At 35.9% G+C, this 24,565-nt stretch overlaps 1 protein-coding gene across 7 annotated transcripts in view; it reads right to left on the minus strand.

Annotated features, from left to right (window-relative positions):
* The window catches only part of PTPRF (protein tyrosine phosphatase receptor type F), a 549,550-nt gene that overhangs the window by 256,109 nt on the left and 268,876 nt on the right, over positions 1 to 24,565 (minus strand). The window lies entirely within an intron of this gene.

The raw sequence follows: 24,565 nt of genomic DNA on the forward strand, positions 1-24,565 counted from the left end.
TTATTTTGCTTTGTGTCAGGGTTTCAAATACCATCCTCCATCAAATAAGAATTCAAGGCTTGAAATTCCTTAATGCTCAATTTTATTAGAGAAGCCATGTTGGCACATCTGAGAAAACCCGAATCTGAAAACTTCCAGGTTTTCCCCACCCAGTTGAAAGTTCAAGACCCTGCTCCAACACCCACAAGTCTATCACATGGCCCAATCAGCCATTGCTATGAAGGAAGATTCCTCCCATCCACATCTGTCCAGGTACAGGGACAAGGCGACCTTGACTTTCCAAGAAGGAATGTTATTGTGGCTACATATGTCCCATGCACCATACAATCCCCCCTCCCAGTTTCCCACAATAGAATATGTTTGAATATGTGGCAGACTTGAGGCCCTATACAAAGATGGCTTCCAAGCCTGACATGCTGCCCCCCCTCAACAGAAGAGCGTGTCCTGTAAAGAAAATAAACGGGGGGGGGGGGGGTTAATCAGATATCTAACCACCTCTCCCCCATTTGGATTATTAGGGTATTTGTCATGGAATTGCTTAATTAGTCTATCTGTCTTCATATTCCAGCTTTTTACCCATGTAGCTTCTGACAAAGGGTACCCTTTCCAGTGAACTAAGTATTGTAATTGTCATAAAACACAAAAACCGTTTCATACAGACTTGCTACTTTAAAAAAAAAAAATCAAACTCCTGGTGATGCCAATCCCCAATAATTGTATACTATTAAAAAAGAGACAGGGAGTGTGTGTATGTGAGAGTGGGAGAGGAGAGGGAGAGAAAGAGAGAGAGAGATTGCTCTTTTCTGTAAAGAGTTGAGCAGAGATTACTTGCTGACTCTGCAAACTATTCTCAGACTGAGAAGGGAGGAAATGTCAATCTAGCCAGTCTTTTTATTCAGTATAAATGCATTTCTTTAAAAAATGTTTTCACGTGATGCAGTGTATTAAAATGACAGGATCATAATCCCAAGTTTAGCTGAGCATTGAAAAAAATGGATCAGAAAAATACAACTAAAAAGTTCATGGAATAATACAGTTGCTTTATTTACCAGCAGGTAATTTGAATGCTAAAATTAAAAAGGGATATTGAATATTAATATTAAGAACTGAGACCATCACACTGCAAGGTCTTTGGAGAAATATTTAGGAATCAACAGATTACAAACAATTAATTCCTTTTCTATCTTTCTGTGTGCTCAATACCTCAGAATGAAGAGCTAATGCAGCCCGACTATTTCATTCCAACGCTACCATTCATTCCATACCTCCAATTTACCAGGAATTTATGCATGCAATTTGTTTTTTGAAAATGGTTCTCTTGAATCTTTCAGTTTCAGTACCACTGACTATTACATTATTTGGATAGTCTGAGTTACAATATGCATTATTTCTGTGCCAATTCCAGAAGATGATGCAAAGAAATCATAGCATTTGTACCGTAACAGTTTTCCTCTAGACTTCCTCAGAGGTCTATTTCAAAAACAGTGGGGTGTATTATAATTCATATACCAGGTTTATGTACTTCACATTGTTTCAGCTATATTGTTTTGTTGAAATTATTTCTATCAACAGTATAATTTTAATTAAAAAGTCGCTAAAGCTTTTACCTCATACATAGTTTTTAGCATGGCTTTTCTGAAGTATCAATTACCGTAGATTAAAACAACCAATTTTCCTGTTGTGAAACATTTAAGGATTTGTATACTGTAAAATAAATTATATTAAATGATTTTTGTAGGAAGTCTACAACTACAGATCTAGAAACACATTTGATGTAGTTTACGCTATCTGAAAAGCTATGCAAATACAGCAGCAACCAATATCTATTATCACAAAAAATACATAAGCCTTTGTTGCCCCTGCAAACCACACTCAAAAGCAATCATATTGTGGGACTTCTTTTAATTTTCTAGGATATATAATTTTTTTTAAATTACATGACAAGCAGCTTGAATTGAGTGAATGTATGAATCCATTACACGTCAAATTTAAAGTATATACAGGCAAACCTTTACTATTTTAAAATGCTAATCTGTTAACTTAAATAAATTCACCTGATGCAAAGTAAATATAGTAACTATTGAGCGAGGGATAAATTTATAGAGTCCCACAAATTATGCTAGGGCAATGACATGATTTTATTTTATAATAGGCTTTAGCCAGCGTAAGTGATAAAACGAAACAACGATAAAAATGAATAAAGAGAGCACAACTTAAAATCAGGAAGCTATTCACCAAATATCAATTGATATACAGCACAAAGTAATTATCAAGCTGATTGGATTGATTTGATCCATGAGAAGCAATGAAACGAAACAGTCGCTTTTCCAGGAATTGCTAGAAACTCGTCTGATAGAAAAAGATACATAGAATTTGTGAGACCTGCCTGATATATTTACTAGATTAAAAAAAAGATTAGAACACAGTGGATATCTCTGTAATATAAATTCAGCAAAAGAAAATGTCTCTCTGCTTCTTTGTACAATTCACAAGGGCATAAATGCTCATTGAACTTATTTCAATACCCACTCCACATGCACAGTTGGGGGCAAAAATTAAAGCCAGCCCATATGGAAGTTCTTTGCTAATTCAAAAATAAACTATTTAGCAGTATGGTTGATGCACTCACATCACCTAAGACAAAACATTAAATAAATTAATCCAAGTACAAGCCTGAAACCCAGACTCCAAACACAATTCTATGATAGATGCACAGAGAAAATCCGCAAATAAGGTTCTGAAGAATCATTAATAAATAACCCAAAGGCCTAATTCCTTTAGGGCACAAACTTGATAACTGTACAGCAATTCTATCACTACTTTTGCTTTGAAATTCTTAAATGTAGAAGGAATATACTGAACACTTCTAGAAAAGTTAATGTTAAATCAATCTTCTTCAGTGTCCCTTTAAAAATGTGTTGGGATTATTGTGTGTTGTCACACTGGCTGGGATTCCTGAAGTTCATCATCATGGTATCTGGAAAATATCAGGTTCAGAATAGTTGTGCTAAGCTAAGAGATTGTAATGAGCTCTGTTTTGTCATGGGCTTTGAAATAAATGCTGATTACACATAACATAAAATATTACAAGATGTGGTTAATGCCTCAGGCAACTACTTCCCCTCCTGCCACCTGACTCTTATTCAAAATGATGCAGTTGCTAAATATTGCCCTCTCTTCCTCTAGAATGATTCTGTCAATTAAGTTAATTGATAGCAGCACAGAATCACAACCCTAACTCCATATCAACCCTTTAAAATATAGAAACCTCCCAGACCTTATTTTAAGATAAAGATTTCAGTTTTTAACTACTGAAGGAGGACTGGTGCGTTAGTCAATGTTGACAAAAATAATAACAATCAAGAAACCAGAAAGCTGGTTAGAGGGATAATTTAAATATAAACAATCAACAAAAATGCAAAGCAGAAGAGCTTTGGCTCATGAACACAATTTCCCCCCCCCCCTTTAAATTTCCTGCAAAAAATGTTTTTTCCAGATACTTGCCATTCTTTGTGATAAAAGTGACATTTGCATATTAAACAATAAATATAGAGATGACTGAACAAGGGTGTCCTTTTCACTTCATTGAATGGTTAAAGATCTAGAAAGCAAAAACTTTTGCCTCATCCGTAACCTTTAACAGCAGAAAATGCTTATTCATTGTTTAAGATTCTGTAGCAAAATGAAATCATTTAGAAATCTGGCAGTAAACCACTTAAAATTAAGTTATCTTAGAGAGTGATTTACTAGATCAACTATTTACACTGAAATTGTTCTTATGTTGTATCCAACTTTGTCAGTATACTAATCCTTTACTTACAACCACAATTGACACCAGGATTTCCATTGTTAAACAAGAAGGTTGTTAAGTGAATCACGCCCAATTTTATGACCTTTTATGCCACAATTATTAAATGAATCACTGCAGTGGTTAAGTGAAACATGTGGTCATTAAACAAATCCAGCTTGCCCCATTGACTTTTTGTTGGAAGCTGGCTGGGAAGGTTGCAAACGGTGATCACATGACCCTGGGACACTGCATCCATTGTTAAATGCATGCTGGTTGCCAAGTACCTAAATTCTGATCTATGATGTGGAGAAGCTGGAACAGTTGTAAGTGCGAAGACTAGTTTTAAGTTACTTTTTTTCAGTGTCACTGTAACTTTGAACGATCACTAAATGAAAGGTTGCAGGTGAAGGACTATTTTGTACATTTGACCATAATTAATACTGATAGCATGAAAGCATAGGATGCAGACACACTAACCGTACTCAAAATTCATTTTCTTAAAGTGAATTTAAAAGCTTGTTTAAGTATACAGGAAAAAAGAGAACAGGGAAGAAAAGAGTGTGCAATTGTACTATTGAACTACTGTATCTAAACTTGCAAGCCACCTAGGACCTGCAACTTCCTGCTGGCTTCTCCCATTGACTTTCTTTGTTAGGAGGTGACAGGAAGTCACAATTCATGATCACATGCTGTTTAGACTAACAATCTGTTATCTACACAAAGCAATGGTAACAGGGACTTCCAGCATTGTTGTTGCTAAGCAATGTGGTCACATGACATCACCTGTTACAACATCATTTCGGGACCAAAACCCCGGTCCCAATTATCATTGTTAAGTGAGGACTATCTCTAATCAGATTGTATATTATTCTAAACAATGATTTAATATTCAGTGGAGAGATCTGAAAAACATGAGCAAGACTTATATTCATAAATTTTCTCTCCACCATGGCTGCCTGAATTTAATGTGACTGAAAAAAATTATTTCCCCTTTATGGAAGCAAGAATCCTCCAGAATCCACTGGAGTTAGGCAGCTAATTAATTTAAATAAATATTGTTTGCAAAAATTCATGGAAAGTGTTAAGTAAGTGCCTGGGTTCCCAGGCTTCTTCTGTAATCCAACATGATTTTACTTTATTTTATTATTTTATTACTTATTTTTCACATTTCTGTACTGCCCATTTCTCTCAAAGAATAACCTTTAGGTTACTAATTATGTCCATTTAGAACAGCAAAACTCTTTTTAAAAATGTTGTTTTGAAGGCAAGTAATTGTATTCCAGAATTTCTGCCGTAGAGTTCTAGATCAATCAAGGTTCAAAAAAAAAAGCCAAAATCTGATATCAAATCTCTTTGCTGCAGAAAATAATCAACAAAATGAATTTGACACAAACTTTAAGTAAATTTAAATGTCAAGGACTAGAATGTAGAGTACAGAATTTTAAGAATTATAATGGGAACCATGGATTAGTGAATTAATAATGATGATGAGGAAAATAATGATCTCTCTGAAACTTTTCCATTTCTTTTACTCAGGTAGTTTTCATTTCAGCCAAAGAAACCAATAACTCACTAATCAATGCTTCTATCTATTATGTGTCTCTGTGTGACTGCATTCTCTTTCATTTTTAGCACAAATGCTACAACTGCCTTTTGAATTAAGCAAAATAATATATTTGTTTAATTGGAAAATATTTCATATAATATATAATTTTGGATGTTTAGATCTGGGGAATGTGGCATCCTTATTAAAGGACAGCAATGTGTTACGTCATTTTTTGTTAAAATTTATACACTTTAAAGTTTCAAGTGGCCAAAGAAAACATCTAAACTTTTCCCCTGTAGATTCTTCTTTATAATTCCAGAACAAATGAGTGGAAGAGCAATTGTTTTCCATAATATACACAATTAGTCAAGATTTTTTCTCAAAATGTGTTCTCAATTTATAGCGTGCACTGTCAGTATGCTATTAAAATGTTTTGCAGGCTACTAACTTTGAGTTTATTTGCAAAATGAGGCTATTATTGCATTAACTGGATTTTAATGGATTCTTGCAGGGCATTTACATTTCAACCTAGAGTTCTAATTTACAATTGTCTTTAAACAATCAAAATAATCAAATTGCAGAGAAAATATATGAAAAACTGAAAACATACCAGGTCAAGAGAAAATCTACTGCCTGGAAGGAAAATGGAGATGAATATTTATGCTTCCAAAATACAAACATAAAGAAACATGTTTGACACATACAGGTGAAACTTGAAAAATTAGAATATCACGCAAAAGTTCATTTATTTCAGTAATGCAACTTAAAAGGTGAAACCAATATATGAGATAAGACTCATTACATGCAAAGCAAGATAGTTCAAGCCGTGATTTGTCATAATTGTGATGATTATGGCATACAGCTCATGAAAACCCCAAATCCACCATCTCAGAAAATTAGAATATTACATGCAATCAATAAAACAAGGATTGTACATAGAACAATATCGGACCTCTGAAAAGTATAAGCATGGATATGTACTCAGCACTTGGTTTGGCCCCCTTTTGCAGCAATTACTGCCTCAATGTGGCATGGCATGGAAGCTATCAGCCTGTGGTACTGCTGAGGTGTTATGGAAGACCAGGATGCTTCAATAGCGGCCTTCAGCTCTTCTGCATTGTTCGGTCTCATGTTTCTCATCTTTCCCTTGGCAATGCCCCATAGATTCTCTATGGGGTTCAGGTCAGGTGAGTTTTCTGGCCAATCAAGCACAGTAATCCCACGGTCATTGAACCAGTTTTTGGTGCTTTTGGCAGTGTGGGCAGCTGGAAAATGAAGTCAGCATCCCCATAAAGCTCGTCTGTGGAAGGACGCATGAAGTGCTCCAAAATCTCCTGGTAGACGGCTGCGTTGACCCTGGTCTTAATGCAGCACAGTGATCCAAAGTCTTGTTGCTCAGTGGTCCAAAGTCCTCTTTTCTGATGAGAGCAACTTTTGCATCTCATTTGGAAACCAAGGACCCAGAGTATGGAGGAAGAATGGAGAGGCCAAACAAGCACAGTAATCCCACGGTCATTGAACCAGTTTTTGGTGCTTTTAGCAAAAGTTGCTCTCATCAGAAAAGAGGACTTTGGACCACTGAATTTGGGGTTTTCATGACCTGTACGCCATAATCATCACAATGATGACAAATCACGGCTTGAACTATCTTGCTTTGCATGTAAGGAGTCTTATGTCATATATTAGTTTCACCTTTTAAGTTGCATTATGGAAATAAATGAACTTTTGCACGACATTCTAAGTTTCGAGTTTCACCTGTAGGATTACAAAAAAAAAAAAAGACTACATTTTTCAGATCCCTTTGCAAGCAGTTGGTACAGCATACTAGTACAGCAACTTTATATGCCTCATCAGTCTAATCCCATTCCTCTATTTCAAGGAATTAAGATGAGCTCATCTTTCTTTTATAGATAAATGTAAGGCACATACTTGGGTTTGTCTTCCAAGCTCAGCAAACAATTTCAATTGGTTTCTGAATTGGCAATACAGATAAAAGCAGAGCTCATTTAGTGATTATATGTATTATTCATTGAACTGGATTCTTGACCTAGTGAAGACAGCATCCACATTGGTAATGAGCACACTCTGCAATTCACATTATATCAACCATTTTTTTAAAAAAAAAACTTCCTTTGGATTGTTATAGACAGAGAATTCAGAACACAGCATCAGCAAAAGAAAAATAGGATTATGCATAGGTACCTAAAATATTGAATTTCATTGCTTGGGAAGGAATTAAAAATATTGTAACACACATTCGTAGAATAATTATTGCTCAGCTTTCAAGAAAAATGAAAATAGCAAGTTAGTTTATAACCTGTTCATGTGCACAATGTTAACCTCATTCCCAAACCCTGATTTTAATAGATTCAAAGATATTCTTCTTTTTATGTGGATCAAACAGAACATCACCTAGTTTCAAGAGCACCTAAGTGGTTTAATTAGAATCTTCTCTTTGGAAGGCTCATAGATCGAACTTAATAATGTTATTTCCTACAAGCTGTTGGAAAAGCTAATTATCTTTACTATTATTGTTCTAATTTGTCATATTCTTTCACCCACTTTGTATGGATGCTGCGTGCAATCACCAGAAGTCAAGCTCAACTTGAAGGAGTCTACTTTTCTGAGAATAGTTTTGTATTTCAAATTTCAATTAACTCTCATTTAAGTTCAGATCCAAAGCCTGAATTTTTTCCTTTCTTTGGGAGAAGGATGTCACTAACTGCTGTGAATAAAACAGGAGAAGATGAAACTGCGTGCTTTTTCAGTTATCTTCTCCCAGACATTCCTCATTTTTTGTATTAGTAAGTTTAATGCATGAACCAGCTACTTGGCCTGTGGGAGACGTTATTGAGTTGCAATTCACCAGTCATAACAGATTTTCAAATCAAGGACCTAACTTAATACAGACAGAAATAAAGAGAAAATTTAAGTCGCATAAAAAAACCATATATTTTAAACTTTTGATTGAATTTATTTATTTAAGCTGTACTACACATCGAAGTTCTCAATTGCTTACAATAAAAAACATAAAAGGAGACTTAAAACCAGGGATATTGAAATCAAAGTTAAAATAATCAATTTTTGCAGTCCTATTTAAAAAAAAAGTTTTTCTAATATCTTTTAAAAGTCAACCAAGAATATCCCTACTCCTGAACACCTTTCCAGGTCACGAGACAGCATATTCCACAGACCTAGGGCAATTACCCCTATTCGACCCAAGTCAAGCTGCTGGCGACTCAGGTAACCTCTTTAGATGATCTCAGTGAAGAAAGGGGAAAGAGGTTATCAAAAATTGCCTGGATCTAAACTATATAGAGCTTTAAAGGCCATAGTGAACACTCTGTGTTTTGCACAGAAATAATGCTTTTCTCTCTGGGAGCTGATTCTCAAAAATAAATAGGTTGCCATCATATGTGGCTATTACCAAAAAAGGAACTGATGGAAACTGCCCCCTCCCCCATGAAAGTTTCTTCTAGATGTTAACATGGAGTGAGTAGGAGAAAGAAGAACAATAATTTGAACAATGATCAAGGCACTCACATTTAATATACTGCAGTTCCACAAAGTGCACAAAATTGTCTGCTACAATGTCCTATCTGTCAACGACTGCGTCAGCTTCAACCTCAATAATGCATGGGCAAACAATAGATACAAACTCAAGGTTAACCGCTCCCAACTCGATTGCAGAAAATACAACTTTAGCAACAGAATGGTCAACGCCTGGAATGCTCTACCTGACTCTGTTGTTACATCCTCTAACCCCCACAGTAGTTTCAACCTTAAACTGTCTACCGTGGACCTCACCCCATTCCTAAGAGGTCCGTAAAGGGGGCCTGCATAAGCGCACCAGCGTGCTTTCCGTCCCTGTGCTACTGTCCCCATGTATTTGTATTCATTTCCTTTGTTCATGTCCATGTTTATACTTAGACCTGTTACCTTGTACATGTTTGACAAAACTAAATGCATAAAAATAAATAAATAAATAAATAAATAAATAAAGTGTATGCTTTTTAAATTTTCTACATTAAACCAAAAGTTCATGTATTTTTGTGTCCTATTTGTGTGCTAGATTATTCCAGTCTAGCTCGCTAGGGAAAAATCTGACAGGTAAAGTCCTCCTACATAGGAGGCAAGCTTATTTGGTCAGGCTACTGATCTCTGAAGAGGTCACTAACATATTGCTCCAATACATGACCCAAGGAGACTAGTCAACACTGTACACAGTTGAACCAAGTAATGAACCTAATGACAGAAAAGATTGTCCAAATGCAGCAACCACAAGCACTGCCCTGATTCCTAATGCCAAGTTCCTTCAGTCTCAGAGTTAATGACAGATAAATACAAGAAACTCCAGAGAGGTTTAAGACATATTTTATTCAACGTGAATTTTAAATCTCCTTGAGATATGGAGAAGAATTTAAAACTATTAAATTGATCTTATAGTGAATACAGTTTATACTTCTTTGGTAGATTTATGTGACAGTATTTCCCCAAGTCAGCATTGTTGAGATTTTTTTTTTAAATGCACAATTATACTTTAGCCTATATAAAGAGACCATGAGGGAATCCCAATTATATTGGGAAATCAACTTCAAGTAGCCAGAATATGGAGTCACATCTTAATATCTTTTCTTAGGAAACTTTGTATAACTAAAAATATACATAGCACTATAAAATTGGGCAATTTAAATGTTTGTTACTAGTCCTGTAAATTACATACAAAGAGCACTAGAGACAGCTAAGGATTGTCAAATCTGATTTTTTAAAAATTGTATAAAATGTTATCTATAAAACAGCATCTAAACAGACTTTATGTATATCTATGATAGGACTGTTTAGCATGTAAATTGATTTTAACAAAGATAACTAATGTTAAGCCTATTATAGAGTACAAAAGTGCTTTATAAATGAACATTTTTGCTTGATATGTATGTTATCATTTGTAATTTTTTGAAGTACTAATAGAACAGGCTCCTATACTAGATCTTTTACATGTGTTTTACTACATAGTGACTGTAATAAAACTATAGGAAAGAAAGTGGCATCTATTTAGAATAGAGGAAAATATATTGAAATAAGTGAAATTGTTTTAATTTGAGGATAAGGGAGCCTTGAACTCCTGATAATACCAAACCACAGCTAGCTGCTAGTTCTACAATTCTGAGAAAAATAGTTCTGTTAAAACCATTACGCCATCCTTAAAAAGCAGATTTCTAAATAAATCTTTGAGATGCTTTTATAGGATGAAATTCAATGAAATTCCTCTTTTATTTCCTTCTGATGAGAAATACAATTTTGTCATCTTGTTAAAAATATGGTCAATGCAAAGAGAAGTATTATAGGTAGTCCGAGAGCATTTCTTCTGTCTCTAAATGACCAGAAAGAAAATCCCACCAATATAAAGATGAAATTAAAACCAGTATCACCTCTAGCTTCCTGACTTCCTTTACATACAAATTAAAACCATGGTGGCGCAGTGGTTAGACTGCAGTACTGCAGTCTACTTCTGCTGATCGCCGACTGCCTGCAATTTGGCAGATCGAATCTTATCAGGCTCAGAGTTGACTCAGCTTTCCATCCTTCTGAGGTGGGTAAAATGAGGACCCAGATTGTTGGGGGCAATATGCTGACTCTGTAAACAGTTAGGAGAGGACTGTAAAGCACTGTGAAGCGGTATATTAGTCTAAGTGCTATTGCTAAAGTGTTGTCTCTTAAAAAAAATCTTTTCCAGAATTTGTCCATTGAACAATGCACTGCTCTGGATCTTGATTTGCCGTCACCAATGGAACATTTTTACATTATTTATTCTTGTCTTGCAGGTTACAAAAAAAAGAAAAAGAAAGAAAGAGACAGAAAACAAACACGACAAGACACTGTTAATTCTATATTATTTTCACCTTTAAAACAGTTATGCATTTGATTTGGAAACTGAACTGCTGGGTAGCAACAAAGATGGTAGGCTGTCCTTTACTACAAGCAGGAAACTGAGTTAAGAGCTGTTTATATTTGCACATTGTGAATAACATTTGGAAGACACTAGAATTCTGCTGTGTAAACTCTTCCATTGCAATGCACTCTGAATTCAACAGCATCACAGCAGCCAGAGTCTGGAATCTATCTTGCAGATTTCTGTAATGATTATTAACAATGTCACCAGGCACTTTTGTTTTGCTAATTTGGTACTTTACCTACGAATAAGTGAACTTCATGAAATAAATTACATACACAAGGTAAGTGCTGTTCTTATGTATGTAATCCATCCACTATGATTTCCGAGTATATCCGCATTGTACTTAAGTACATTACACAATGGGTTGGCATTTACGCAAGCACATTTAACAGACTTCTTTGAGAAGTTAGATGAACTGAATTCATCAAGATAGAGGTGTGTGTTTGTGTGTGTTTGTGTGTGTGTGTGTGTGTGTGAGAGAGAGAGAGAGAGAGAGAGAAAGAGATAGACAGACAGAGAGACAGAAAGCAAGAGAAACTCTACAAAGAAAAAATATATCAGCATTTAATTAATAAATTGTACAAGTTTACATTGAACATAAGAATACAATTTTGGAAATAATTTCTGTTGTCTAATCCAGAGGTTCCCAACCCCTGGGCTGTGGCCCATTACTGGCTATGGCCTACTTCACCCAAGCAGCAGGCCGGTGCACACGTAGATTGACTTGTGCAAGTGGCAGGCTGGTGCACACACACACGCAACTCAACTTGCAGTTGAGCTGTGTGTGCCTGAGCATGTGTGTCAGCCTGCCGCTCGTGTGAGTTGAGCTGTGTGCACATATCTGCAATGTCCCACCACTCAGGCTGCTTGGTTCCCCTCTCCGCAACACCCCCCCCCCCGGCCCCGCCAGGCTGCCAAGCACAAAGGTTGGGGATTGCTGATTTAACTCATTTTTTTACATCTTAAATTCATCTTAATTTTGTCTTGAGTTCAACCATGAGAATTCTGGATAAAACACAATCATTTTAATTAACATTTGACTACAAAAAAAAAGCCTTTCAAAATTTGCTTTTAAAAAAATTAAAGTTATTGCACTGTAAAAAAAGATTGCAATTATTTATTGGACAGGAAGTATTTGACAAAGTAAATATTCAAACTGTAAGATGAAGAACGAATTTAAGCCCACTCATATTCTTTCTTATTTATATAAAAGGTTTTTTAAAAAAAAGAATAGGAGAGGGATTTCTAACTTAGGTACAATATGAACAATACTGGAGACCGATGTCAGCTGAAAACTAAAAGGAGGGGAACAAAATTGTTTAATATTTGTACAAAATGAGTGTTGTTGCTACAGCAACACTTCTCTAAGCAGAACATAAGCAGTCTATAACCTTATGAGCCAGAAAAATAACTTTAGCAGTTGAGGATAGAGTAGGTTTTAACTGGGAGTCCTTCATCATGCAAACATTCAGTTCAAGACTATACTATTTAAAAAATCTCAATTTGTTTTGCTGCTCATTTAATAACTGAAATATAGACTCGCTATCCCTTGGGCCAACTGGACAGCATTTGACAGTATGAGCAACCTTGCTCCTACTGTCTTGTACCAGAGCTGTTGGGGACAAACAGTTGAAACCAAGTATTGGGTGTATTCAAAAGGTTATTGTCTTTAGGAAATGCTAGTAAGGTAAAAATTGACTTATCCCCCTCCCTCTCATATTCTGGTTTTCCATCTTATTAACCTGAAATAGAATCCCTAAGAAATAGTGTCTTTTGTCAGTTACCATTACTCCAGAGGTAAAGATTTTGTCTGCTTTTCTGGAAGAACAGTAATAAAATAGATAGTGAATTAGCTCTACATAACCTTTAACCCTCAAATCTCCTGAAGAAAATGAAAAAGAAAATGATTTGTTACCAATTCACGACATCTCCTTTAGATATCAAAGACACTCATTAATGGCTGAGGAAGGCTATGCAAGATACCTGTTCCCTAAAGACCTTATTATATTAAGAGCCTATTAAAATTATGAATTAGAATGGTAATACATCTACTTGGGTTGTTAGAACTGAATGCCCAGTAAAATGGTCAATTCTATTCCTTCTGTTCTAACCTTTTTATGTATTTCCTGATAGAGTTGTAAGTTGGAATGCATATTTTTATGTATTTGTTTGTCAGGTTTATAGCCTGACCTTTTTTCAGGTAGTCAAATTAATGTTTCGAGCTCTCCCTTCTTCCTCTTATCCTTGTGTGTTAAATTCAACAAAGAAGGAATGTGTAGTCAAAAGTAATTTGGTGAACTTCTATGATTGAGGGTAGATTTGAATATTCTATCCACTCTCCTCATTTTTGCACTATATCTGACAAGGAAACATGTTAATAAAATAACTATAATTTGTAATTCAACTGTATAAAGGTAGAACTTCATAATTGCTTCCTGACCTCCAAGTAGAAAGGTAACATGTTAATATGATAAAAGAATTGACTTCCTATTTATGCCCTGCAATAAACTGAGCATTATAAAAAATATTCTGCAAATTTATTTGCTTTCACACATAATTATTGCTTTATTACATGTTCGGAGTCAACATTATATTTCCCTCTCTCTATAATCTATTTCTGATGCACTTGGAGCTTTAATTGGGAATGCTTGCTATTTATACAACTCATTTTCAATCCAATTTAGTTTGTAGGATGTACCTGCAGTATTATTTATTTATAATAATGTACATAAGGTTTGGTTTCCAATATTGTTTTCATGTATTTATTTATACACTTTTTACACAATTTACATATATTTATTTATACACATTTATGCTCTCAATCTCAATAATGTTACTACTCTGTATACCATGAAGCTTTATAGTCTATAATCCCAAGTACATTATACTCAATTAAAAACTTTCAAGCAAGCTAGGAAAAATCAAGCTGGTTTGATTTTAAAAGTTATAGATCAAGAGATTGAGTTATGTCTAAATAGGTGCTCAATGCTCAAGAAATAGCTACACTTAGGAAATATCCCTATCTGTGCGGAAATACACAGATAAGATTTCACTGCTCAATAGCTATGCTCTTTCCCCTCAGGAACAGAAAGCATGATTTTAGACATCACAAAATCTTTTAATGAGACAGAGAAAAATAATGAAGAGACTGCAGAAGAAAATGTGCATTTGAAACAGGCAAACATCAAATACATGGCAGTACTATTTATATATTCATACTGCAGTATATGGGCATACCTCACCATGTGAGTCTAAACCAAGTAATGCTAAATAAAAAGGCTTCATATTAGAAAGTCATGTTTTTCAAACATTATTTGTTCTGAAGGATGATGAAATGCATCATAATTTAGCCAAGGGCCAACTGTACATAGAGAAGCAATTCTGCATGCAGAGGGGAAAACCTGGTCAGTAGGAAAGCACAGTGTGCTGCCAATTACTTTTGACTCAGCTGCTTCACATGAAGAGGTCTTGCCATGCACAAATTCAAGAGAATATGTTTTCCCCACTTCCTAAGTTATGCTCTTTGGACAATAAAAGTTGTAAGAATGGCTGTAGGATAGAAAAGATCCTTAGAGAGGATGTTAAACACTCTTTCAGATAAAGTTCAGAAATGCAGTTTGTTACTAACATTTAAAAGAAAGGTAGAACTTTCCTTCACGATAGGAGGTAGGGTTTTTCTAACCTTCAACATTACTTTAATCTGCTTTTAATAGTTATAGTGACAGGTTTGAGATTTTATTGTAGGAGATTTTCGAATATGAAAGCCATTCTAAACATTGTAGAACAGGAAAGTTATAAATTTTTAAATGAATAAAAGTATGCAAAAAATGAAAGAATGCAAAACAAACAAACTGAAAAAAACTGTATGTACTACTAGTGTGGCAAGGAAATTCAGATTTATATAATGCAGGTGCCTATTGAATACATCTATAACCATGGTCATTTAAAAATTTCTATGTAAAGCTATTTACTCAAAAGAAAACAAAATTAATCTTTATTGGAGAAAGTCAAATATTCGCTGCTTGGGAGTTAACAATAAAATGCTAAACTTTCATTTAACAATTTATCCAGAACCTAACTTATGACGCATTTACATTAATTTTCAAAACAAAATTAACAACCTCTTTATAAGTGGAATATTATATAGTGTGATATATGGCTTTTCCTTCATAGATCATTACTATATCAAACCTGAATTTGATGATCATGTTAAATTAGGATTTGTTTAATAATTTATTATACAAACAACTATTGTCAAATTTCATATAACACGTTAAATTAAAAGTACTGTGGGTGTCAAACTCGTAATGTCACGTTTCTGTCACATGTTTTGTGAAATTTCCCCCCTTCGCGGATCAGGGGTAGGTCTGGCCTGCACGTGACACATCCAGCCCACGGGCCACCAGTTTGACACCTCTGGCTTATACCATTAACCCAGTTGTAAATCTAATTTCCCAAGTTCATAAGAACCTGAGAACCCTTACCTATTGATTTTATCACAGGGAGAGCAAGTTGTTGTCCTCTATCATATTGCTCCATTTCATTGATCTTCAGGTTCTTCAGCTTTCAATTGACTCTTAAAAAACCCTCAGCCAGTTTGGCCTACCGGTTAAGGCACTGAATAAGAGAACATGAGTTCTAGTGATGCCTGATTTTGAGTCAAGCAATTACTCTTATTTCACAGAGGAAAATGAGAAAGAGCATTATATACACTATCTTAAGTAAAGGCAACAGGGACTAAAGCATGTTTAAAGTCCAGGTTATCCAGATAGCATTCTGAAGCAGCTTAGATAGCACCTCTCTAATTCACTTAACTACAGGTAGACTTGTTATGACTGGTCATTTAATGACTGGTCAAAGTTATGACAGACTTTTGACTAATGACTTGACAAGCTAATGACTTGTCTTCAAAGTTAGTTTTTCTATTACATTAGTGTTAAAATCTTATTTTCAAAATTATACAAAGCACAAGAATATCAGGGTGTGTTTTTTAAACAAAAGACATTAGATAGTTCACATCCTAAGGGAAAGTTTCTATACCACTTTTTCCAATTTATTGGGCAGGAGATAGGACAAATTACTTCCTAACCTGCAATAATCAAGCATCTAAATAATGCCCCTGTAGACCTACTTCATGGAGTCTGACGAAATCTATACTAATTCATTTAAATATTGGAAGATGTGCGCTTTGCTCATGTTCAATGCATTTTTGGCCGCATCAGTGATAAGCTAGTAACTGGGAATGAATGGATGAAGAAAAGAAGTGGGATGGAGGTAATTCATCCATCTTTGCTCTACTTGACCTATTGGTGGTGTTTGATACAATTCAACATGATATCCTTCTGGAGAAGCTTTGGGGGATGGGAGTGGGGAGGATGACTCTGTGTTGTCCTGGTTCACTTCCTTCCTCTGTGGTTGCTTTGACTTGCTGTTGATAGAAAGCTAGAGGTCTGCCCCTCGTCCTTAGCTTTCAAGGATTCCACAGAGCTTAGTATTTTCTCCACTTCTTTTTCACATCTACGTGAAGCCACTGGATGAAATCATCTGCCACCATGAATTGAGATATTAATAATATGCTGATGACATTCAGTTATATGTTTTGGCCCATGGTGAGTTAAATTATTACATGACCTTCCTCTCCCAATATTTGGAGGTTGTTAAGGTCTGGATGGGAAACAACAGGCTGAAACTGAACCTTGACAAGATTAAAATAGTTCTGGTTCTTTGGTCCATAGAGAATTGCCACTTCTGGTCTTGCTTGCCTCAAACATACCCAGTGCATAATCTGGGGGTACTGCTGGATTCACAACTGCTGCTTGAGATGCAAGTGGCAATTTTGGCCAGGAGGGCCTTTGAACAACTGTGGGTTGTTCAGCAGTTACACTCTTTCCTGGACCAACAATCCCTGCTTACAGTCACTCATGTCCTAGTCACTTCTGTCTTGACTATTGCAACAAGTTCTATATGAGGCTGCCCTTGAAAAGTATCTGGAAACTAACTTCAACTGGTTCAAATGCAGTGGCCCACATGTTTTTTTGCAGACCTATATGTGCACCTGTGTCATCTCTCCTGTGGGATCTGCATTGGCTGCCAATTTGCTTCCAGATACAATTCAAGGTGTTGGTTGTCACCTTTATAGCTCTACATGGCTTGGGACCAAGTTATTTGAAGGACCGTCTTTTCCTGATCCACCAAAGCAGGGATGTAGCTAATGCTATGAGTCACCTCTCCTAAGGTCATATAGCGGGGTTTCTCCCTTCCTGTGGGACAGTATCTCCACAAAGATAAGAGCTGTCGTCCCCCCGGCTCCAAAACTTTTTTGCAAGGCCTTGATGTCCTGGTTTTGCCAATGGTGCAGGGGAACTCAGAATGGAATGGATCCCATGAAATGGGTTATTTCAGTGGTTCTCAACGAGTGGTCTGTGGACTTCTGGGGGAACCGTGATGTCATCACAGAAGTTTTGCAAAGGCTTGAAGAAATGTTATGATTTAAATCTTGAGTTAAATCTTGGAGGTCCATGGCCAGAGTCCATGGCAACAAAAGGTATTTAAAAGGGACCAGAGTGAAGAAAAGAGACCCACTGGCTTATATGAATGACTGCTGTTGTCACCATGGGAGTGGGAGACTATTGTTTTTCATTGTTTTTATATTGGGTTTTTAGCTGTGTAAGCCACAGAGGGTGAGTTGGGTAGCTATATACATTTTCTTAAACAAACAAAATAAATAAACAAACTGGGAATGAAGGGGAAATTTCTCTTTTTCGTTTTCTGCACTCTGCTTTAAAAAAAAGTAAAAATATAAATTGTATTTGTTATATTCTGCAGCTATAAGAGTTTTATTTGTATAATAAAATTATTGGAAAAAACAACCCTTAGAGGAATATAAAAATCAGATATGTAGCTTATGCATGCTCTCACTTTCTGTACAGAAGTAAATATTTTTATGAATTCTGTAAGCATGTGTATCTGCAGTGATGGTAATTTTTCAATGTTTCAGTATAATTATTCACAGCAAAAATCATTTCTCATCCTATAATAACATACTTACATGTATCCCAAAGTCAATTTGGTTTATATAAACACACATGCACACATTCATTTTGTTATAGCAATAATAAAGATTTAGAATCCCACTTCACATAAAATCACTTACGCTCATAGTCTTGATTTATATTCAAGGAAGAAACGAACTATCTCTTTATTTGCAGTCATGCTTAAACATAAGCTTACTAACTCCAGTAAGTCCCTCTGCAGCAATAACGTCTATAAGCAAGAATTCGCTTTAGAAAGAAAACAAGAAACATTGCATGCATTTATGTACTTTCCTACTAATAATTACTTTATATGAAGACCAAATCTGATCCCCAAAGAGACAAATATCTAAACCACAATTTTCCATAAAATTTAATTCAACAACAACACAAAAAACAGTATTTTATTCCTCTCACTTTAAAGAATATCATACTGATGAAAAACAAGCAACGTCTTTTTTTATCTGATGATTTATGGGAAGTACTGGCATGTACCTTTAGGGTCTTAAAAAGAGCAGGAGACTACGCAGCATGTAACTATCTCCAGGGAAATCTAACACATCTGAGAGATAGTAATAAAGAACCACCATAGTAACATTTCCATATGTCATGCAGCATTGAGCTACCACTTCTCAGTGTTTAATGTTGGGTACTAGCAATGGAGCCACTGACAGATAAATGTCAACAGGAAAATAGCTGGATACTTAAATTTTTAACCTGCATCTAGCACTACCATATAGATTTAGGAGTCCAATAGCTACATACACACACAGTTACAACAGAAGGTATTTTCAGAAAAGCAACTCAACCAAAGGATATTTTAACCAAAAGTTAAAACTGAAAAAATCCCTTTGAATGTGCCAAGGTCTGCATGCATGAATGACAATTTCCACCTTCTTCTCCATTGCAAAAGCAAATCCTCATGCTGAATGAGAATCTAAGATATCTAAGACCTTTCTCTTACGTTTCAAGGACAGTGCAGGGCAGTGCAAATAGCTGATTCTAGGAAATCAGTAATGTCTGCTTTATGCAAAGCACAAACCACTCAGTATATTTGGAACATGAGAGAAAACATGCTTAAAACAGGGGAAGAGAGACAATTTTAATCTATTCTTCTTTATTCCTTGTAAATTGTTCCAGCGTAGGAACTGCATACAAAGTGACACAGAATGCTGCAAAAAAGTTAAACAAGGATTATCAACCTACACTATGCAGCCTCTAAAAATAATCTTTATCTTCTCATCTCATTGGTAGAAGACGGTGCTTCTGAACTCCACTGAAGAGGAACTGCACAGGACATATGGCAGCTGCCATGGCCATCTTCCTAAATTCTCTGGTAATTTTATCAATCAAATTGGGAGCTTCCACCTGATTGGAGAAAAGACGGCTACACAAAGACAGGGATGAAGCAGTCAGCCTTCCCAGGTATGAGCTAATTCTGTTTTATTGTAAGGCTACAGCAAAAGAATCTTACAGATCTGAAAGTACAAATCTCCCACCATCTCTTTTTACATCCTGGCAAGTTAGGACCCTTTCTGAGTTTCTTTCTCTCTTTATACAGCTGCGGGATCCCCCCTCTTGTCTGATCATTCCCTAAGTAAAATTTCTCCTCCCCTCAGCTCATTTCCACATACCATTACAGGAGTACAGAGAGAAGATGTAACTTCCTCTTCACAAAGCTTTATTCCTAACGTATTAATCAATTAATTAACCTAGCCGTTGGGTTATCCCAGGGAGGAGTGGGGAATTAATGTAGCTCTTGAGCCAAATTCATTTCCCCACACCTGCTTTAACTTGCATTTCTCTAATGCACCCCATGGAGCATTTGAAAGAATTAAAAATAAACACATTAAAGGAAATACATTTAGGAAAATAAACTGAAAGTATTCCCAATCCAAAGCAGAAGAACAACATTTTTTCTTGGCATATTATTACTTTTTCATGTTAAAATCTTATGCAATTATTCTATTAGAATTAGCTCCTTTTTGAAGAGCTATGATTTCCTTCCTTCACAAGTTTATAAATCAGTTCTGTCATACAGGATTGTTACACATATATAAAATTGAATTAAAATTGATCACAAATGCTAGAATATTTGAAATAATATTATTTACAATTCACCCTATTTAATTGTGTAAGTCTGCATTTGCCATTATACTTAATAATGGTAAGAAAGAAATATTCCCTCATGCATCCATGAGTAGACTTATAGCAATGCAACACACACTCTGGAGAACAGTGCCTAATTTTTTAAGAAATCAGCAGAACATCTGGAAGGTAGTTGGAAAATAAATCTTGGTAAGTTGGATGTGAATGAACATTCTTGTTCCTTAGTTTGACTTTTCTAAATTGCTTCATATATTTTCACTGCACATAAATGACACATGTGAATACGTAGCTTGTAGGCAGTCTTTCACTCCTGCATGATTTCCTCTTACCTATTCTGGTACTTCAGGAATTAATTTCTGAGCATTGAACTAGGGAATGGCTTTCTTATTACTTTTGGTTCCAAGTATGTCTGGCATTAAGGCAGAGCTAACTGCATTGGCACACACCGGCTTGGAAAGTTTCCAGAAGAGTTAAGAGCTCATTTCTTTTGAATCTCAGGGATGATACTATATGAACCCAGAGATATTTCTGTTTAAAAAGCATTAACTTCAAAGAGTTAACCTCTCTTTGTTTCCAGGTACAGAATCATTTCAACACAATTGCCAAAGGAAATATTGCTAATATTAAATATATTTCAGTCCAGATAAGAAGTCAAAGTTGGTGAGGAAAAATTAATTAAGATCCTTGACCCTGTTCATACCCTAATGAATAGAACTACAGAGCAGCTATTTGCAAGTGGCATTATCAAGTAGCAGTTCCAGAGAATCAACATCCTAGACAGAAGCTTTTCTTCTAGAAGAATAGATTTTATTCCAAAGAAAAAAGTAGGACCAATTATTTTCTGCCCTTGACTTTAGTTTTGTATAACCTGCATACAATAGCAATGTTCCAGATTAATTTGCCTCCCCTCCCACCGCCTTTCAGGGCATAATTCAACCTGTGCACATATAACGTTAATAGTATCATTCATGCCCCATTTCTTACAATGTATACTGTACCACCTTTCAATGCTAGCTTATTATTAACAGAAAGATCAGCATGCAAAATATTGGGAAAAAGAGTTAAACACAGAAAACAGAACAGTTGTTATATAATCTAGAAGTTTAAACTAAGAGCCAGTTTGGTGCTATGTTTAAGGCACCGGGCTAGAAACCAGGAAATTGAATTTAATTCCGCCTCAGGCATGAAAGCTAGCATGATGATTTTGGGCCAGTCACTCTCTTTCAGCCCAGGCTCACCTCACAGGAAGAAGGAAGAAGGTTTATATCAGATATGCTTACTGCCTTGAGTTATTTCTGAAAATAATAATGGCAGGATAAAAAATATTTTAAAAAATTTTGTACATGGAAATATTATTGGAACAACATATAAATAAATAAATAAAATGGAAATGGAACATTCACCTTTTCCAAAATGTGCTACAAATCTTCAGAAGAGACTAGGCAGAAAGTGAAATAAATATAGCTATTGATTTGATGCCTGCCAATTCCACTCAATGGTCTAATGCTGTGAAGACGAACCTATGGCACACATGCCAGAGGTGGCACGCAAAGGCCTCTCTGTGGACATGCGTGCTGTCACCAGCTGCTCTTTCAGGCTGTCACACACATGGATACCGGCCAGCTGGTCTTGTGTGCATGTGTGTGGTGGCCAGTTGCTCTTCCGTGTTCCAGCGCGCAGGCTGGTTACATGAAGACCAGCTGGCTGGCGCCCATGTGCATGCCAGAAACCGGAAGAGAGCAGCTGGCCGACATGCATGCACGCGACAGAACCCAGAAGGGTTCCGGCACTCCAACCCAGAATCTCTTCCGGGTTCCGGCACTCCAGCACGTGTATGCGTTCCAGTTTCAGCACTCAGTGCTGAAAAGGTTAGCCATCACTGGCCTAATGCAAGGAACCTATAACTATGGGATTATTATTTACTGGTCTTATTTGCAAATAAAGAATCTAACACTGAATACATGCAGTCAAGCATGATGCAACATAAAACAGAATAGAAACATATGTCATGATAGCCATCGAGCAGGTCACTGTCATGAGTGACCCAATTTTGCAGCAGTCGTTAAGCAAATGCTACAGTCATGCAACAAACCCATTGCTTGCCGTGGGGTGCTTTGGATGAAAGTAAAAGGCCAGTTCTTGACAAAAACATCATAAAACATGGTCACATAACTGCAGGTTGCTGCAAAGAGCCATAAATGTGGGCTGGTTGCCAAGCATCTGACATCCAATCATATGACCATTGGAACCGAGTTGCAGGTAATCCTGGGGAAGTCTGTTATAACTTTGAATGTTCGATAAGCAAACCATTCATAAGCTAATTGCTATCTATCAGAACACTTTAATCCATTTCAATCAATGTATTAATAGAATGGCTACAATCCATAAAGTAATACAGGGTGGGAATACTATTTACTGTACAAAGCTAGTAGATGGAGTTGGCTAAAATATATTTTGACTAAAGAGTATTTTTAAAAAGTACAACTGGAAAAGAAATGAATCTATAAATTGCATAATGTTCACAGAAATCCAGCTTACTAAAGAAGAAAGATCGTTGAGTAGTGTTAAAATTCCTATTAAATTTTAAATTTCAATTTAATATTTTATTATCATCATTAAAAATAGATGGAAATCTCCAAATGTAGGATCCATTCTTATTGACACAATCCAGTTGACTCAGCTGTAGTGTTCAGGAATACCCCACATTTATGTATTGTGTTAAAATGGAGAATAGATGCCTCTCTTAAAATGTTACTTACTAATTTGATCTCTATCTGAAGTCTCAATCAAGTTCCACTCTGTTTTCATAGACTTCAGCTGTACCATTATGGTGCTGTTTGCAATAGGTGCTCACTATTCACCTTGTGTAAAAGTGCCTCAACAGTTTACCTGTTCTACATTCTGTTTGCTCTACAAACACTTTTCTTAAATTGGGAAAAACAATTTACAAATCAGGGCTAATATTGGCTTGTCAATGCAAGGCAAAAAAAAGTTGCCAGTGTGGAGAATGTCGAGAGTTTTGTTAGTTTTGTGCAATTCTGAAAACAGTATTCTAACAATATTCTGTCTTGGAACTTGAGGATAGCAATCAATTATAACCTTAGAATTACCATATCCTTTAGACTAGTCTCGTCTAGAGCAATAGGAAAAAGTTAAGAATTGTTCTATGATTATTTTCTGTGTCTGCTAATAAATCTGTCGTGGCCTCTGATTCTTAGTTCTCTGTACACACTCGGCATACTGCATATTTCCATTTAATTTGGATTTTCCCTGGACACATAGCTCTTCTAAATTAGGATAGGCCAATGCCATCTTGTTTTGTCCAGAACCCTGGGTAGTCCATATTTTTATTTCCTTTGCTTCAACATTCTGGAGTCAGGAGATGGCGCTCAATAATTTTTATCATTCCCCCTTTTATTACTCAATAAAAGCATGGGCTGTGTGTGTGAGGGTGTCTCCTCTCTCACACATGATGATTGATGGATATGATAGATAAAAGCATTGCTCTGTAAAATACATGGTAGAGTGGTAACTTCCAAACAGTTATATCAACTGAGCCAGGAGATCCATATCATCTAGCTTCTGGGACACAGAGGGTTTGAGATCTCTACTCTTTCACTGTTTGGCCCAGATCTGCCATGATAATGCTAAATTATGAAGGAAAATTGTCATGTCTAATGAAGAAACAAAGGAAGGAGTCATATGATATGTCCAAGGCCTATTGAGAGAAAGAATAGTTTTCACATAAAGACTTCTTATAGCTCGTGCTCTGACATCAGAGATTGTTTAATGGTGACATCTTTCAATGATCAGTCACCAAAGACAGTATAGATACAGCTTGTCTTCAGCAACATTATAGTCATGGCGTCTAAGCAGTTCTATGCCAAGCTGTTACCGGGACAAATGGCATCCTACAAATCCCAGTTCTAATATGAGACAGAGGGGAGATGCTAAATTTTGCCCTTTCCAGTTTCTTTACCTTATTTATAATGAAAAACATTATAAATAAGAAAATAGAGAAAACATTTTCCTCTATTGCAGAGGCTGGTTGGATAGATCTTCTTGTTACATATGTGCCCAAACACATGAGCTTCTGCTAGAGCCTGAAAAAAAAGTATTAATTCAAATGTTTGACC

Source organism: Natrix helvetica, assembly GCF_964273705.1.
Source record: "Natrix helvetica genome assembly, chromosome: 3".
In the NCBI taxonomy this organism is placed as follows: domain Eukaryota; kingdom Metazoa; phylum Chordata; class Lepidosauria; order Squamata; family Natricidae; genus Natrix; species Natrix helvetica.